This window comes from Vipera berus (genome assembly GCF_964194415.1).
Source record: "Vipera berus genome assembly, chromosome: 2".
NCBI lineage: Eukaryota > Metazoa > Chordata > Lepidosauria > Squamata > Viperidae > Vipera > Vipera berus.
Window position 1 is genome coordinate 238,147,993 of NC_138203.1, and position 17,554 is coordinate 238,165,546.

Here is a 17,554-nt window from a genome sequence, read left to right on the forward strand (position 1 = left end):
CTTTTCTTTCCTAAGGGATTGGATTGGATTGGGGCAGCTCTGACAGTTACAGTGGTGATGAGCGCACCATTGGAAAAGTTGAAAAATCATGTTAGGGACACATCATCAGTGAGAAGGTGTGATTGATAAGAATTGACAATGACTTGATGCCATTGGTGGAGCAGTGGGCTAATGCCTCCTTAAGTAACACCAGCTGCCTGCAATTAGTGCAGGTTCGCGTCCCACCAGGCTCAAGGTTGACTCAGCCTTCCATCCTTCCGAGGTAGGTAAAATGAGGACCCAGATTGTTGGGGGCAATTAAGCTGACTTTGTAATAATGCCGCTTGGGGGTGTGTGTGAAAGCCCTAATAAGCAGGCATATACATAGAATGAAGGCTACTGCTAAGCTTGTAAGCCGCCCTGAGTCTTCGGAGAAGGGCGGGATATAAATGGAATTAAAATAAATAAATAAATCATCATTATCATTATCATCATCATCATCATCATCCCAATATTGCTGTTATTTAATAGTCATTGAGGTGCAATAATTGAAATGTTGAATCAGAACCAGGGACAATTGAACTGAAATTCATTTTAGCCATGAAAGTTGACACTGGGCCAGTCCTCTGAGTCCCCTTATAGGGTTTATGTTGCTGTGGGGAAACAGGGAAGTATGGAGCAACAGTGATTCGTGGAGGAAAGTAGTATATAAACCTAATTCATAAATTCATAAATTGGAGTCTTATAATTGGGACTGGAGCCAGTGCCTGAATAGTGTCTTCTAAGGTCCTCTTAGTAGGTCCTCTTACTCTTTCAATGCTCTGATTTCTTTTCTTTCCTTCTGTTTTAAACCAGCACGATTTTCCCACAGGCACTGTCAGATGCTAATAAAATCTTTAATTAATTCAGTTTCTAATAGGCTCACATATTTCTATCACTCATTCACAACTTGAATCAGGTCTCTTTGGGAGGTTGCATTACTTTAATATCACTTTGCTCCCTAGCTCTGATTTATCTGGAGCTTGGCTAAGATAGGCAGCCAATCTTCAGATAAAAGTAGAGCTGGGACAAGAAAAATCATTAACGTAGGGTTTGTTTTGGTTTTATTTTTTTTTTTCTTCAGGAAAAAAGACAGGGCGGGAGCATAACCCAAAATTCCATCATAATGCGAATCCCCCAAGAACTCCTGAGATTACAGACAATTTGCTTGATTAGGTTGCACTGATTTGAAGTATTAGAGTGAGACAAATCAGTCTTAACAAATGTTAAATAAAAAATGATAGACAAGAAATTTTGGTAATGTGAAATGATTTTTCTAAAATCAAAGCATCTGCAGGATGCTCAATTTATAATAAACCAATAGGCTCCAAATATGTCCTGTCTCATTATCCACTTAGATGGTTAGTTACAAGATGGTCCTCTCTAATAAAGTAATTAATTTCAAATCATATTTTACATGATTGCCCAAAATGCTTAATGGTAAATTTAGAATCCCATCATTTTGCAGTTTCCCACTATCAGGGTCAAAATGTAAGTGTGATAATATTTTGCCCCTAAGGGAAACAATCTGTGAGCTATAGTATAACAGAGTAACAGAATAATAGAGTTGGAAGGGATCTTGGTGTGACCCTATACCACTTCAGACAAATAGTTTGTCCAATAGCTTCCTAAAAATCTCCAATGATGGAGTACCCAGAACTTCTGGAAAAAATCTGCTCCAATGATTAATTGTACTCACTGTCAGGAAATTTCTCCTTAGTTCTAGGTTGGTTCTTTCCTTGATTAGTTTCCATCCATTGTTTCTTGTTCTGCCTTCAGGTGCTTTGGAGAATAGGTTGACCCTCTCTTCTACGTGACAACTCCTTAGATATTGAAATGAGTCCAGTGGGATCAGCCTGCATCTACTGTATATCACTATGACTGTTAGAAATAAAAGCATGTCATTTGAAATGAGGTGAATGGCTCTATTCAAGGTGCTGGTGATGACCTATAAAACCCTAAATGGCATGGGTCCGGGTTATCTTAGGGAGCACCTGCTGCCAGCATCAATCTCCCATCGTCCTGTGAGCTCCCACAAGGAGGGCCTCCTTAGGGTGCCACCGGTCAGTGAGTGCCGGCGGGTTATCCCTAGGGGGAGGGTGTTCTCTGTGGGCGCGCCTGCCCTGTGGAACGACCTGCCTGTGGAACTCCAGACCGCCCCCGACCTTCGTTCATTTCGCCAGGACCTAAAAACCTGGTTGTTTGATTTAGCTGGCCTGGGCTGAGGGGTTTTAAATTTTTAAATTTTAAATTAAATTTTAAATTTGGGCTAACGTTATTTAATTCTATTTTAATTTTAACTGTATTCTAACTTTTGTACTGTTTTAACTGTTTTTAACTTTGCCCTGTAAACCGCCCTGAGTCCTTCGGGAATAGGGCGGTATAGAAATCTAATAAATAAATAAATAAATAAATAAATAAATAAATAAATAAATAAATAAATAAATAAATAAATAAATAAATAAATATCTGAAAAGAATATTATTACGAAACGTCAAATTCTGTACTGGCCTGATAATGTGATTATTGCAAAGTCCATTTTAATTTAGAGATCATCATGGTCTCTTTTGATATATATATAACCCAGTCTTGGACCCTAAAGGTGCCTTTCTAAAGACAAATGGACTTTCTTGGTTTTTTCCTTGAAAAAATTTTGCTTCTCATCCAAGGAGCTTCCTCACCTCTGAAGACATGACCTGGATGATTGAGAATCATAGACATACAGTCTCGGGTCATATTACATATACTTTGCATTCCACAATACCAAACATTATTCCTTTCTAAAAACCTTTCTATGGTTATCACTCTGTATAAGCAGTACTGAGCTGAATAGATCAATAATGTGAACAAGTCAAAGGTAGCTTCTTACATTTTCAAGTTACATCAGAGAGTTCAGATACTAAAGGGACCAACAAGGCCTACCAAAACAGAATTTGTTATAGCACTGATGGCAGTATTGAATAGTCACTGTCACTAATAGTCATCCTCCCAGCCCGCTCTAGTCAAAAAAATCCAAGCAATTTTTTGTCCTTCCCCACTTCCACATATTTATTAGAAGAAATGAATCAGAAAAAGAATATGGGCTCTTCTTTCCAAGATAACATATGGAAAGGAAAAGTTACATTTTAAAACTAATGGCTTGTTGAGGGAATGTCCATTACATATCTTGGAAAAATTGTACGTAAAATCTCCATACTTTAGAAAAAGCTGTAAATGAAAGTTCTGATTGAACAGAATTTTCTTCCTATAAGAGGAGAGTAAGCAGCCTGGATTTATACTAATCTATACAATCCTAGTATCATTCATCAATTTTTCTTTGCCCTCTGGCACTGCTGGTGCAAGAATGAAAGAAAAGATGTTAAATGAGTGGCAATACAACTAGGTTGATTTTCCCAAAATGGGCCACTATTGGTTTATATTTTTGTATCACTCATCTATCCCCACTGGCTAAATCCAAGCAGGAATCATCCACCTGTTTTATTTTCCTTTAAAACTGATGGGCTTTCTTACAGTGATGTGGCTTTTGTGGACAGGAACCCACTTTATACTGTAAATCTTAAGATACTGTATCCTACTTTTGACTCTAGACTGTTAGGAATACATACATATAACAACTATTATTATTGTTAATAAAATTACCTATTATTATTGTTACATTAATGATTTTATGATTAGCACAATGTGCTTTGATAGAAGTTGCGATTTGACATAGGGAATCATCTATCCTCACTGATTCAAATTTCTGCAGAATAATACAGTCTATAACAATATTATGCTTATAGATGAAGACTTACAACATACATACAGCTATAAAGACATGGGACAATATTATAACTGAGTATATATCACCAGTTATTAGATTGCCAATATGGTGCATTATAGCGGAAATGTGTTACTCTTCAGGATGGTAGGTTAATCTCTTGGCTTGAAAATGATTCCTATTCTGGGGCAGAACTATAGGAAATAAATATTAATAAACACTGTCACATATTTCTAGGGCTGGTATAATACTGAGGATTTCAGTTTCACAGATGATCCCTCATACAATCTGATAACTCAGTGAATAGCAGAATCAAACAGCTCAGTTAAATAAAGGTGAGTTCTGAATGGTACATAGCCCTTCAACTTCCTCAAGGCTTTATTTATATAATTGATTTAATGAAGGTATTGAACTGGTGGGAAAGAACTAAAGCCAAAAGGAATATCAGGATCAGGCTAGGTCCTGTATTAAGGAATAATACATTTGTGCTAGGTATTCATGTTAGATAAGAAATGAAAAGTCCATTTTCAAAGAATGTGTCAGTTGTTTGCTTCTAGCTTAGACATGAATAAAAACTAACTTTAAGGGCAGTGCAATTAGTTCTGAGGACCTGAGAGAAAGCTCAGAGTAGCAGGGTGTAAAATGACGTAAGGCTCATTTGATCATTTTCAACACTGCAATTTCCCCCTGACTGCAATTTCATTAAGTCAGCCTTTCTGAAGGAAGATCAATGGCAAAGCCGTGGCACGTTTGTGTACAGGAGAGGTATTCATCGGGGAAGGACTGATTAGATGCTGTTGGTAATGAACTTTCTGTTCTTGGAAATGGAGAGCCATAAACTGATTTAAATCTGAGAGACAAACCTCAAAAGCATATACTGATTCCTGCTTTATTTAAAATCAGAAGGACATTTAAGAGTTTATGTTAAAAATACCCAAAACTTGATTTACCTCAGCAAAACTGAGATAAGCTCCCTTTAAAAACAAAACAGCATGTATTAAATACAAATATTGTATACTGATATTACCATACTCCTTAGCAAAAATGTGACTGTTCATTCACACAGATTCTATAAACAGGTTTGAAGGCTCTTATGTGATTGGAGAAGGACTCTGTTAACATTTGCAGGTTAATTCAATATCAAGAGAAGCAGCTCATCACTACATTTTTTTCAGGCTGGCTGACCCTACTTGGACAGGCTATAATGATATTCAGGTATTCTACTTACCAGCATTTTTTAAGTTGTCCTCAAGTTAACTTCCATATATAGTGTGAGATACCAAACCATCTATCACTTCCATTAGTATACTGGGTGGGTCTAACTTTTAATCAATCTGTTTCAAACTGCATAAAAAAATATCTAATGATGTCTTTGTTACTAAAAGTCTCCTGGGGCAATTCTACAAAATCCCCAGAGTTCATGATTGCTCTGCAAAGTTGAATATAAATTGAATAAATAAGTGGTTGGTTAACTATCTCAGTTGCTGCATGTATTCATTTTTAGACATTTTTATTGCTTTTAATTGTCTTAACTGTTTTATGATTTTAGAATTGCAAGCCACCCAGAGTGACTTGGCTGAGATGGCCAGCTATACAAATTGAATAAATAAATAAAATAAACTTCTTGGAGATATAAGCTTTTACTTTGTGAGCCTAAGCTTTTGGCAAAAAGCCATAAACCCCAAACTTTCAATATTCTTATCTCCTCTAACAGAAACCAACCATATTTATGTACAGTTTTCATTTGCACAAATACGAATTCCATTTCATGTCCACATTGGATTAACATTTTCCGAATTTTCATGAACAATTTTAAATGAAAGTACAACTATTTTCCTAAAATTACCCAAATAATGTAATTAACTACATTATGTGGATTATTTACTCATGAAGCTCCAGGTCTAAAAGAGAGCTTCAATCTTTATGAGCGATAAGGTATTTCCACCACATACACACCTTTCTTGACATTGTCAAGAATGTCTCAAAAAGATGAATTTATGGGATTCAAATCCAGTTGTTCTCCAGCTATAACGAAGTTTTGCAATCATATCTTAGTCAGTCTCTTGAAGAGGATATCTGTGCAATGAGCTTTGCAGCCATTGTGGAACTTGACTCTAAACAGCTTGGTTAAACTAGGTTAAGTGTTGGAACACAGAGGTGTAATTGGTACTGAAAGTCAGTAAGTTGTAGTGATGGATGGGAAACTAATACTGAAGAGAAGGTGAGTTTACTAATGAGTTGCTTATTAACACTTTTTATTTAAATCTTCATTTTCCCCCTCCCCTATTAAAAAAAATGTTTTGCAAATGGGGAACTTTTGCACATACATAAATCATGGAGCTCCTGGATGGAAGCAAAGGTTTCCATGGAAACAAGATCTATGGTGTAAAGAGGAGATGCCCTTTGTTATGTATCTTTGTGATATTTCTCTCCAGACATGTCACTGGCAATTACCCACAAAAGTAAAGCTCAAATTGTAGCATAGCCCAGCAGATCCGCCTTACATTATTTTCTGTAATTAATGGGATTATTGAATTTCCATGCTAATAAACCATGGCAAGGAGTCTGAAAACAAGCCTTCCTTTTTTTTTTCTTCTCCTCCTTCCCTGCTTGCCCCCACCTGGTCCTACGAAGTCATTCTTTCCTCTCACCTCTTCGCTACCTTCTTGCTTCCAAATCACTCTGCAGCATTAGATGCTGTCAAAAGACATTCTAAAAAGCTCTTCTACATTTTTACACATCAACTTGGGGTAAGAGTATTGACAGTCTTACATTGCCAAGAGGTGAAGCTGCACGCAAATGTTCGTAAAAGCACTTCCAAAGCTATTCATCTTTCATAACATGGTTTCTTTATGAAGGCTGAGGCTTCGCTTAGAGCCTGATGGATCCCTTTTTGACAGGCCTCCATCTATTCTTGTTCCACCTCCCCCCCCCACACACACACTCCCACTACATAGAAATGAAGCTGCTTGAGACCAGCCAACTACGAAGCTATTTTTCAGTACCATTTCCTTCTTTATATGCAATCTTCAGCTTTCCTGGAATACAAGCAGATTGAATTCTACTTAGCAAGATGACATAGTAATGATGAGAGCTCCCAGCACATAAGCGAATATAGGTCATGGTTTCCCATCATCACGGTATCATCTCAGTGCTGGAAAGTATGACTTGCACATATCTTCTTAGGTTGCTGATAGGGTGCTTAGGAAGCACCATAGGGTGCTTCAGTTTTCTAATTGTTTTTTTGCTATGACCAGGGCTTTTTTTTTTCATAGAACGCTCAGAACGGAGTTCTGGCACCTTTTTGGGATGGAAGCTTGTAGTGTAGGCAAGGCGGGTTGTATGACATGTGTGAGTTCCGGCACCTTTTTCTTTTACAAAAAAAGCACTGGCTATGACAGTGGTGATGATCAGTGAGTCTCTAGAAAAGAAATATATATTTCTCTGAGCATTGGATCAAGAACAAGGATAGAGAACTTGACAGCCTAAGGCAGCATATGGATCTCAGCTGCTTTTGCTTTTTGGTCCTTCTTCCAACCACAGTTACTGAAAAGCCCGTTGTTTTTGTAGAAAGGATAGTGTATGACTTAAAATAAATTTTAAATAGTTTAAAAAGAAAAAAAAACCTCACAATTATCCACTCCATCCCAAATACAGGCAAAACTGTAAAATTCTGCCCTTCCCCAAGAGACAAGACATAATTCTGCCTAATTTGCATTATCATCCTTTCTACTGCAGATCTCAGTCTTCTCATAAATATTTAACGCATCTTCTTGGTCATCAAAAGTTTGCCTGTCTCTGCTCTATAGCAACTAGTAAGGACTATCACAAGAAAAGTTAATATTTGTTAAACAGATATCAAGATGTAAGTTAATACTTTATTTAGGAAATTGAATAACTCTAGAAACTGCTTTCTCCACATCTTCTTTCAGATCAAGAGATTTTGATAGTTTCCAATATTTCTTCTAGCTAACCCCTGACCAGCCATTTTCTGCCATTCTCAATTGTATGTGGTGATATTTTCTACCAGTTTACTATAAAGACAAGTGAAAGAGAACAAAAGGGGAATTGATCTCACAATCGGAAGGAGGTCACTGATAACTCCATTCTGAACATTATCCTTCTATTCTTTGTGAGGCAAGTGTTAATTTAGCAGATTGCCCCCAACTGATCACAAACTTAAGTTACCCCAACTGCAGAAGCTGAAGGAGTGTGTGACACTGAGCTCAAGCCATTTCTGAATATAAATAGAATAATTACAGATGTCTATATAGAGAGCTGTCTGATATAGGTTGCAAAAATCCAATCACAAGATGGCAGAAAAGGGATTTCTTAGCTGCCATCTAGGTGTTATTTGGATCTTGGGCTGAATCTCAACCCTAACCTGAATATAAACAACATTGAACCCCTTTCCATTTAGTCTTGAAGAATGAAGTGCTTTGGTGATCCTTCCTTCCACTCTCCCTACCCTTCCTTTCTCCTCATTAATAAAATACAATTCTGCAAATTAAATATTTCTGGTATATATTAATGTCCTTGTATATCTTTTGCACTTATTATTCTCACTACTTTTGCTTCTACCTTTGTTTTCTTCTAATATAGCACATCCTGGCAAAATATTATTATTCCGTTGTATCCTCATGACATTCACTTCCATCATATTCCTAGTCCATGAGAACCTCAGGTTAAAGTTGCTCATAGATGTTTGGGGGTTAAAGTAGTGGCTTCCCCAGATTTCCAACACAATCCAAAGATAGCTTCTGGTATATGCTATCAGTCACAACTTATCACCATTTATCTTAGGACCGTGGTGGCGAACCTATGGTGGAGTCTGGAGCCGCTGCCTCAGCTGCTCGCTAGGAGCCTGACAAGGCAGCGGAGTCACGCACCAGCTGCCCCTCCTGGTTCCCTGCATGGTTGACTGGTCAGAGCAGCAGCAGAAGCCTCCCCCATCAGAGCCGTCAAGTGGATGGGCCCAGGCCGGGCAAGGGCTTCCTTCCATCTGTCCCGGAGCCATTTCCAGCTGAGCCAATGGGACTCTGTGGCCAGTCCACCATTATGCAAGACAGCCAGCATGCTGTTGCTGCTGACGGACACCATCAGCCCGCATGCGCTCTCTGGCCTCTGTGTGTGTGGGGTGCAATGGTGTCAGGCAGCAACTGCTCTGGCTCTGGCCCCTGCCTCACCTTGCCTTGCCCTGTGGTAATTGGCACATCCACCCTACCTCGCCTTGCCTCATCCCACAGGACAAGCCTCCGGCCCACAGCCCCACCCACCAGAGACCCCCTGGATCTCCCCCAACCCTGCCAGGCCCCCACAGGCATCCATCCCCACAAGCATCATAGAGGTGGCCACACTCACTGCAGCCACACCCACCAGTTGGCCGTGACCACTGCAGCCACGCCCATCCAGTCAGCCATGCCCACCCGGCACCCGGAGATAAATAAATGAGTTTTGGGTTGCAGTTTAGGCACTCGGTCTCTAAAAGGTTTGCCACCACTGTCTTAGGGTAAGGTAGGTCACTGGCAGTAATTGGGAAGAGCCAGAAGAATAAGGTAGATATCAGCCATGGAGACAGCAAATTTCATACCAGTATAGTTTTTTTTATTTTTCTGTCACAAAGATAGGGAGATAGAATATCAGCTCAACTGTGGAGAAAGACCATCAGTCTGAACAAACTTTGTATAAGCATTTACTCTGAAGACACAGGTTCTGCTGGCTGATTAGAATAGTCAGGATATCCAGGGCCATTGCTGATATCTTGGCAGGTGAGCAGATGTAATTCCTTTTTCAGTCATTTGCAAATGAAGACAAAAGCTCATTTTCTAGTTTAGTCAATTACTCTAGAATACAGAATAAGGGCTCCAAGCTCACCTTAAACAGACTTTTACAAAAAGACCATAGTGATGATGTATTGCAAGACTATGGTATCACATTTTCCAGGCATTTTGAAGATAATGACACCATTATTCATTCTGAATATTGTGCCCTCATTGGTTGAAAGCTCTGGGTCCATTCAAAGTACAGTCTGGATTGTTTGTATGTGATGGATTATAGTTGATACAAGTTTGAGAATTTGGGCAAAATACTTCCACAGTTTATACCCACCATCTGTGTTCTTTAATTCTGTCCATTAACATACTCTTGGACAGGACTGATGGTGTGGTCTACCAGTTAATGCCTGCTTATGAGTGGAAGGAGAGTTGCTACCTGCTGCCGAGAAGGATATTCTATTATACCTTTTGCTCTTCTGATCTACTAATTCCACTACTCACTGAGTCATTTCCTCATGTTTTGTATCCAAACTCACATACTAGCCTACATACTACACAAATACAAGGATGAGAAAGGCTATCCATGTAGACCTATTCACGGTACATGCCTTGAAATTTCTAAAAATATCAATAATAATAATAATAATAATAATAATAATAATAATAATAATAATAATAATAATAATAATAATAATAATGTTGGAAGGGGACCTTGGAGGTCATCTAGTCCAACCCCCTGCTTAGGCAGGAAACCTTATACCATTTCAGACAAATGGCTGTCCAGTCTCTTCTTAAAAACCTCCAGTGTTGGAGCATTCACCACCTCTGGAGGCAGGTTGTTCCACTGGTTAGTTGTTCTAACTGTCAAGAAGTTTCTCCTTAGTTCTAGGTTGCTTCTCTCCTTGACTAGTTTCCATCCGTTGCTTCTTGTCCTGCTTTCAGGTGCTTTGGAGAATAGCTTGACTCCCTCTTCTTTGTGGTAGCCCCTGAGATATTGGAACACTGCTATCATGTCACCCCTCACCCTTCTCTTCATTAAACTACACATACCCAATTCCAGCAACCGTTCCCTATATGTTTTAGCCTCCAGCCCCCTAATCATCTTTGTTGCTTAGGTATCTGTTAAGAGGTGCTTTCTCCACATACTGTAAGGGAGACTTCAGAAAGAAAGCCAAGCTGCATGTCTTTTTATGATAGCTGATTCAGACTTAATATCAGAAAATGCTATTTGCAGCTCCAATTTTATCTCCTCTCTGGTCCTCACATTCTAAATGGTCACATCTAGTGTTGGAGTACAAAGTTGTATTCAATTTTTTTTTTGCCTGTGACCAATAAGGATACTGAATAAAGTATTATCCTACTGAATAAATACCCAAGGGCAGAGATAGTAGTGTCATCACTGAGGATATTTAAAACAAGCCAAATACTGGAAAATAGTCCCACAACAAGAAATTCTATGATTGCCAATAAGATAGAATGGATTCTCTAATGGGCCTCTTTTATCTTTCAAGCCTGTAATGATAGTACAAGTTAGACGCAGCTGTCAAATGAAACTCCTCTGTCTTGCCACATGAATTTATCCCAGAGTAATTACTGTGTAAGTAATGGAAATAAACATTCTGCCATGAAATCTGCATCCTCAACTCTCTTGGAAATGAAAGATGATTTTATGCACAAACATGAGAGCAAACTCCTTAGTGTATTATACAGTTCCTCTGCTTTAACACCCTTACATGCTAATTATCTTCTTTTCTGGCAAATCCATCATGAAATATTAACCAAAGTTAGCTGATGCAGCTGGCTCAACAGTTATACTCTTGAAAATCGGAGGAAGAAATTGGATTTTCTTGTTTAATAGATGCACATATATTATTGGATATTGAGTAGCTTCCTATTGCTGGACATATTTTGCTTTCACAGGCCCATAGCTTACTTATGTAAATATTTGGTCATTTAGTAATGTAAAGTAATCAATAAAGTTGCATGTTCTTTCTTATAGGCAAGGACTGGGAAATGTGCAGCCACTCTTATTTCAGAGCCACTATCAAAATAATCCTCTGGTTGCACTTTTGCATAACTTTTGGCATGGGAAGGATGGAATAGTGGATATTACTTGACCTCTCAGCAATTTTTGATACCATCGACCATGTTATCCTTCTGGATCATCTCAGAGGATTGGGCAGCATATTGATATTGCCTCCTTCCTTCAGGGTCAATTCCAGTTGGTGATGATTAGGTAGGAGAAGTCCCACTCTCAGCACCTACTATGATTTCTCCTCTCTTTTTTAACATCTACCTGAATTCATTGGGTGAGCTTATCCATCACTTTGGGGTAAAGTATCTTCAATATGCTGATGATTCTCAATTATATATCTCCATTCCTGGTGAATTAAGTGATACTTGAACATTTTGGTCTGGGGTCTGAAGGGTCTGAGGGTCTGGATGGAGAAAAATAGACTTTAGCTGAAGCTTGGAAAGATTAAGTGGCTTTGGTTTTGAGTCCTGCTGGTTCCAGGATTGTGCCAACTTTGGTGTTGGATGGAGTTGCATTGCCCCAACAGACCCAATGCATAAAGTGGGGGTCCCCCTAGATTCACAATGCCTACTTAATGAGCAGGTAGCAATTAGGGATAGCACAGCCTTTGCACAGCTTCATATTATCTGCCAGTAATGCCCATTACTAGATAGGCAGGCCCTGCTGACAGTCACTCATGCCTAATCACTTCCAGATTGGATTACTGCAATGCTCTCTACCTGGGCTGCCCCTAAAGAGTATCTGGAAGCTTCAGCTAGTACAGAATGCAGCAATGCAACCACTTATGCATGCTCCTAGAATAGCATATGTAAAATCTCTGTTCTGCAAAGTTCATTGACTGTTAGTTTGCTTCTGGGTTCAATTCACATCACTGGCTTTCACCCTTCAAGCTCCTCATGGCATAGGAGTGAGCTATCTGAGGGACTGCCTGCCCCCAGTTACAGCAGCCCATCCTATCAAATCTGGCAGAGAGGGCATTTTACGGGTTCCATCATTTAGGGACATACATTTGATGGGTCTCAGGAGATGTGCCTTCCATGATGTGGTGCTTGCCTTATGGAACATCCTTCTTGAAATTGGATTAGCTCTACTAATCTAACAGAACTACATATCCAAAACAAACAGGATTTATTTAAGCAGATGTTCACAAGTCACCATTTTCACTCATTTAGGGTCTCAAATTATTTTTCTGTAGTCTCTCATCTAATTCCTACATAGCTACTCATGTACACTAGCACAATAATTGTGGTCCATATTACTCAGAATTTACACAAATTCCTCCAAATTCTTCCATTATCACCATTTATTGATGAGCAATATAGATATAATCAACCTATTAATTTCTACTTTCAGGTATACCTACGATCACCTAGATGAAACCAATACATACATAGAACATAGAATAACAGAGTTGGAAAGGACCTTGGAGGTCTCCTAGTCCAAGCAGGAGACCCTATATCATTTCAGACAAGTGGTTGTCCAGTCTCTTCCTAAAAGGCTCCAGTGATGGGGCACCCACAACTTCTGAAGGCAAAGTATTCCACTGGTTAATTGTTCTCACTGTTGGGGAATTTCTCCTTAGTTTTAGGTTGCTTCTCTCCTTGATTAGTTTCCACCCATTATTCCTTGTCTTATCTTCTGATGCTTTGGAAAATAGGTTGACCTCATCTTTGTGGTAGCACCTCAATTATTGGAACACTGCTATCATGTCTCCCCTCATCCTTCTTTTCTCTAGACTAGACATACCCAATTCCAGCAACCATTTTCCATAAATTTTAGCCTCCAGCCCCCTAACCATCCTTCTTGCTTTTCTCTGCACTCTTTCCAGTGTCTCAACATCTTTTTTATATTGTGGTGACCAGAATTGGATGAAGTATTCCAAGTGCGGTCTTACTAATGCTTTGTAAAGCAGTATTAATATCTCATGTGATCTTGATTCTATCCCTCTATTAATGCAGCCTAGGATTACATTGGCTTTTTTGGCTGCTGCCACACCCTGTTTGCTTATAGTTAAGTGATTGTCCACTAGGACGCCAAGTTTCATTTGTAAATAAATGTACACATTTACTTCCTTGCATTTACTTTCTTGCATTATTCATCAACCAAAATATCTGGTTACTTTCAGATCTACGATATTCTCCCTTTTTCTTTTAATTTCATACATACATAAGTTATCTTTTTTCCATTTTGTTTATTGATTCACATTATTTATCATATCCTTCTGTTACGCTATGACCATCACTACAGTTGCTAGCCCCATAGTTGCTAACCTTTGCCACCCTCTTCTCTTTTCTCAATTGCAATTTTCACACAATGCCTTTTAGTAAAATAAAGAAGTGTAAATTAAGCTATCAACCTTAACTGCACCCTCATGCCACATGCAACTTTCCCTTTTAATGGTTAGAGTACTATTTCTCAGTTACCATATTGTTTAGGCAATATACAAACTATATTCATAGCTGCAAGAATGGATCAATCAGGACTGTTTTGCTTGTAGTGAGCTTAATCTAAAATGGATGAGATTAGGTGTGTATACCAGTGGTGGAATTCACACCAGTTCGGCAGAACCAGTAGCTAATTTCTTGTTGCCCAGGCCCAGAATGGACTTCCAGAAGTGGCATCCACACAGAACTGGTTGTTCACATATTTGAATCCCACCACTGGTGTATACCACTTTTATTGTATTTTATTTTATTTTTAGTGCTGTAATCCTATGAGCTTTCCCCTGCTCAATTTTCAGTACTTCTATTTTTATTATTTGCTTTAAGATTCACAGCCCAGAGGCCAAGAACCCCTGCATCAGAGCATAATGAAAGTCATGCTGCCACATTCATTATCTTGTATAGGTATTCTGTTTGTATTTCATTCTTTAAAAAACAACAATTTATTTCAAAATTAGAATGTATTTGCATTAACACAGTATTTCTTAGCAGCTGCAAATTTGTAAATCACAATATTGCCTTGAAAAACTATCCATTATATACAGAGGTTTTTAGAACATCAAACATTAATCCCACTTAATTCTTTTTTTTTCACTCCCATTTTATTGTCCAAGAGGGAAAGCATGAATATAATGCTTATTTCCAACCTCAAAGTCATAGCTTACAGGACCAAGACTTTTGTTACAGGATGAACGAACTGGTATGTTTTACCTAAGCAATTCTGGGAATATTGATAAGTATAATAAACATTCAAGAATTCCTTTAAAAATAAAACTATTGGTTAATAATCAATGTCTATAGATTTCCCTACATCTCTTACCATTGATTTAATTCATATTTTGACACAGGCTTCAAATACTATTCATTAGGCTGTTATTCATTAAAACTAGAAGGAACATCTCTGGTGACTGAAGGTGTCCCTTCAAAATGTTTCAATAATGCTCTCTCTCTCTCTCTCTCTCACACACACACACACACAAACACACATACATACACTCACATGCACACACACACACACACACACACACAGAGACAGACACACACATGCACACACATACATACACACACACACACACACACACACACACTCCATCCATCCATCCATCCATCCATCCAGTGGTGGAATTCAAATATGTAAACAACCGGTTCTCTGTGTGGATGCTGCTTCCAGAAAACCATTCTGGGCCTGGGCAACAAAAAATTAGCTACTGGTTCTGCCAAACTGGTGTGAACTGGCTGAATCCCACCACTACATCCATCCACTTCTATGATTTACTTCACTCAAGAAAACTCTGCCCTTTTCTGGAAACAGCAAGTGGTCAAGACATATTAACTCTATCTGTATTCTTTTAATTAAGGTGAAGAAGTAGAGCACACTATTCTAACCATTTCATAAAGGCTTACTAATCATAATATATGACAATTAAACCATCTTTTCATATAAGAACTGGTGGACCATGTTTCTTTTTCTTCTTTTTTTTTGTTACTGTATGTTCCGAACATTGCTTTAAGGTTCACAGCCCAGAGGCCAATGTTCTGAACATTGGGGGAGAAGGGAAAGCTTATTATGCCAGGAGGAAAAAGTCATTCAGAGGTGATCTCAAAATCACTAGTTGGATGGGTGAGAAATTCTAAGGGACAATCTGAATGTTGGAGAAACTATAAAAATAAAGGAATGAATTTGAGGGATAGGGTTACTTCATCTTTTCCTTATACCTGTGTCTTTGTGTCAGTCATTTAACTTTTAATTTCTGCATTTCTATGAAATGGACTTTGTTAAAAGAGAAGGTTCTAGGTTCAGAGGAGCTAGTTTTTAGTACCTCTTCCAATTAGCTAAAAGGTACACTTCAGGCTACAACTTACAAGGGTCTCCAATCTGGTGGACTTATTCAGAAAAACTGGCTGCTTATTGCTTTTTTATATTATTAGATAAATTATTTTTCTTTTAGCCTTGAGAATATGTTTTTTTCATGAAATGGGTGCTTTCCGAATCCACCATCCACATCCTGTGGATAACGATCCAAGTTTGTGATAGCAGCCATTTTACTTTCTCAACATGCTGAATAAACCTACCAGATTGGAGAAGCTTGTAAATTGTAGCTGGAGTGAAGCCTTTGAGTTAATTAGTTTCTATATCTTAACCCCCATGCTCTGTGTGTGTGTGTGTGTGTGTGTGTGTGTGTGTGTGTGTGCGCATGTGTTTGTGTGTGTGTGTGTGTATGTGTGTGTGTGTGTAGTGAGAGAGCATAAATGTATCAGCAGTTTGATGATTCATGTCTTTGTAATGCAATTACATTCTAGTGTTCTCCTGTTTATTCCAGCAGTGCATGCCTAGCATAATTAAATTGTGAAACTACTCCATTGTATTCCCAAACAATATAAAATTCAGACTGCATTCTTGCTTTTGCATATTGCCAGCTAAAAGGATATGCTTGTGAACTGCTCCTTTACACCATCAATTTCAATTGTACAAAATATCCATTCTAAAGCTCTTACTCTGACTTACTGGTTTTAGGATGAGAACCTAATTATCTTCTTAAGCTACTGGTTTTTTGTGCATCTGAGGGCTTATGTAGTGCAGTTGTGAGGGCTGTGAATTATGGACTCACTCAACAGCTACAGTCAAGCCAACCTAGCTGTAGGTTCACACATGTGTACTGACATAATAATAGCAGCCTGCCTTATGGGGCTGTTCAGTTGAGCCCTGAAAAAACAATGTGCTATCACTGACATTATCGTTATCATCACTGATTTCCAACCTTTGTATAGAACAATGGGGACCAACTCTTCTCATCCAACTCTTTGCCTATTTATTATGCAATGAGTTTCTATTTATTGAATCATGACTCTTTCTTCTTCATGTCCCCATATGGAGTCTTTGTTATGCAACACCTGCATTTTGTTTGCAATTTTTCTGAATTGGTAATTAAGATGTTGTGTTGTTTTAGAAGCTAATCTCCCTCAGAGAAACTTAGGAAGCTGCATTGCCACTAGGTATTGGCTCACTTCCAATAAAAGCTCCATGCACCAATTGATTTTTTTCTTCTTTTTGTTCCAGCAGTTCTCCCTGTTGCTGTTTGGACTGGACCCCCTCTGAAGTTTCTGCTATCAACACAGTCTTATTGATCATTTCAGCAAAAGCGCGTAACTCTTTCTTGGGCATTAAACTACAAAGATGAGGCAATGACGAGACTGAATGATTATTAGATATCAGGCACTAATAGTATTCTTCCCTGCCCCCCCCCTTGCAGATTTGGCAGCCTGGAGAAACACAAAATATTGTTAGTTACCAACACGAAAGGAGGATAGTTAGCTCTATAACTCTTTCATAAGGAACTTTAACTATATAGTATTTTAAATCATGCTGTTCATTTAGTCTTTGGAACATGTACAGTTAAAATTGTTTTTAAATTTTGCCCTGAACTTTCCTCAAAAGTTTACTAATACAATAGATACTAAAGTTTAAGGAAGGAAGTAGGAGATCCAGTGACCCCCTTCAGCTATGACTGCAACTCATTTGTAATTA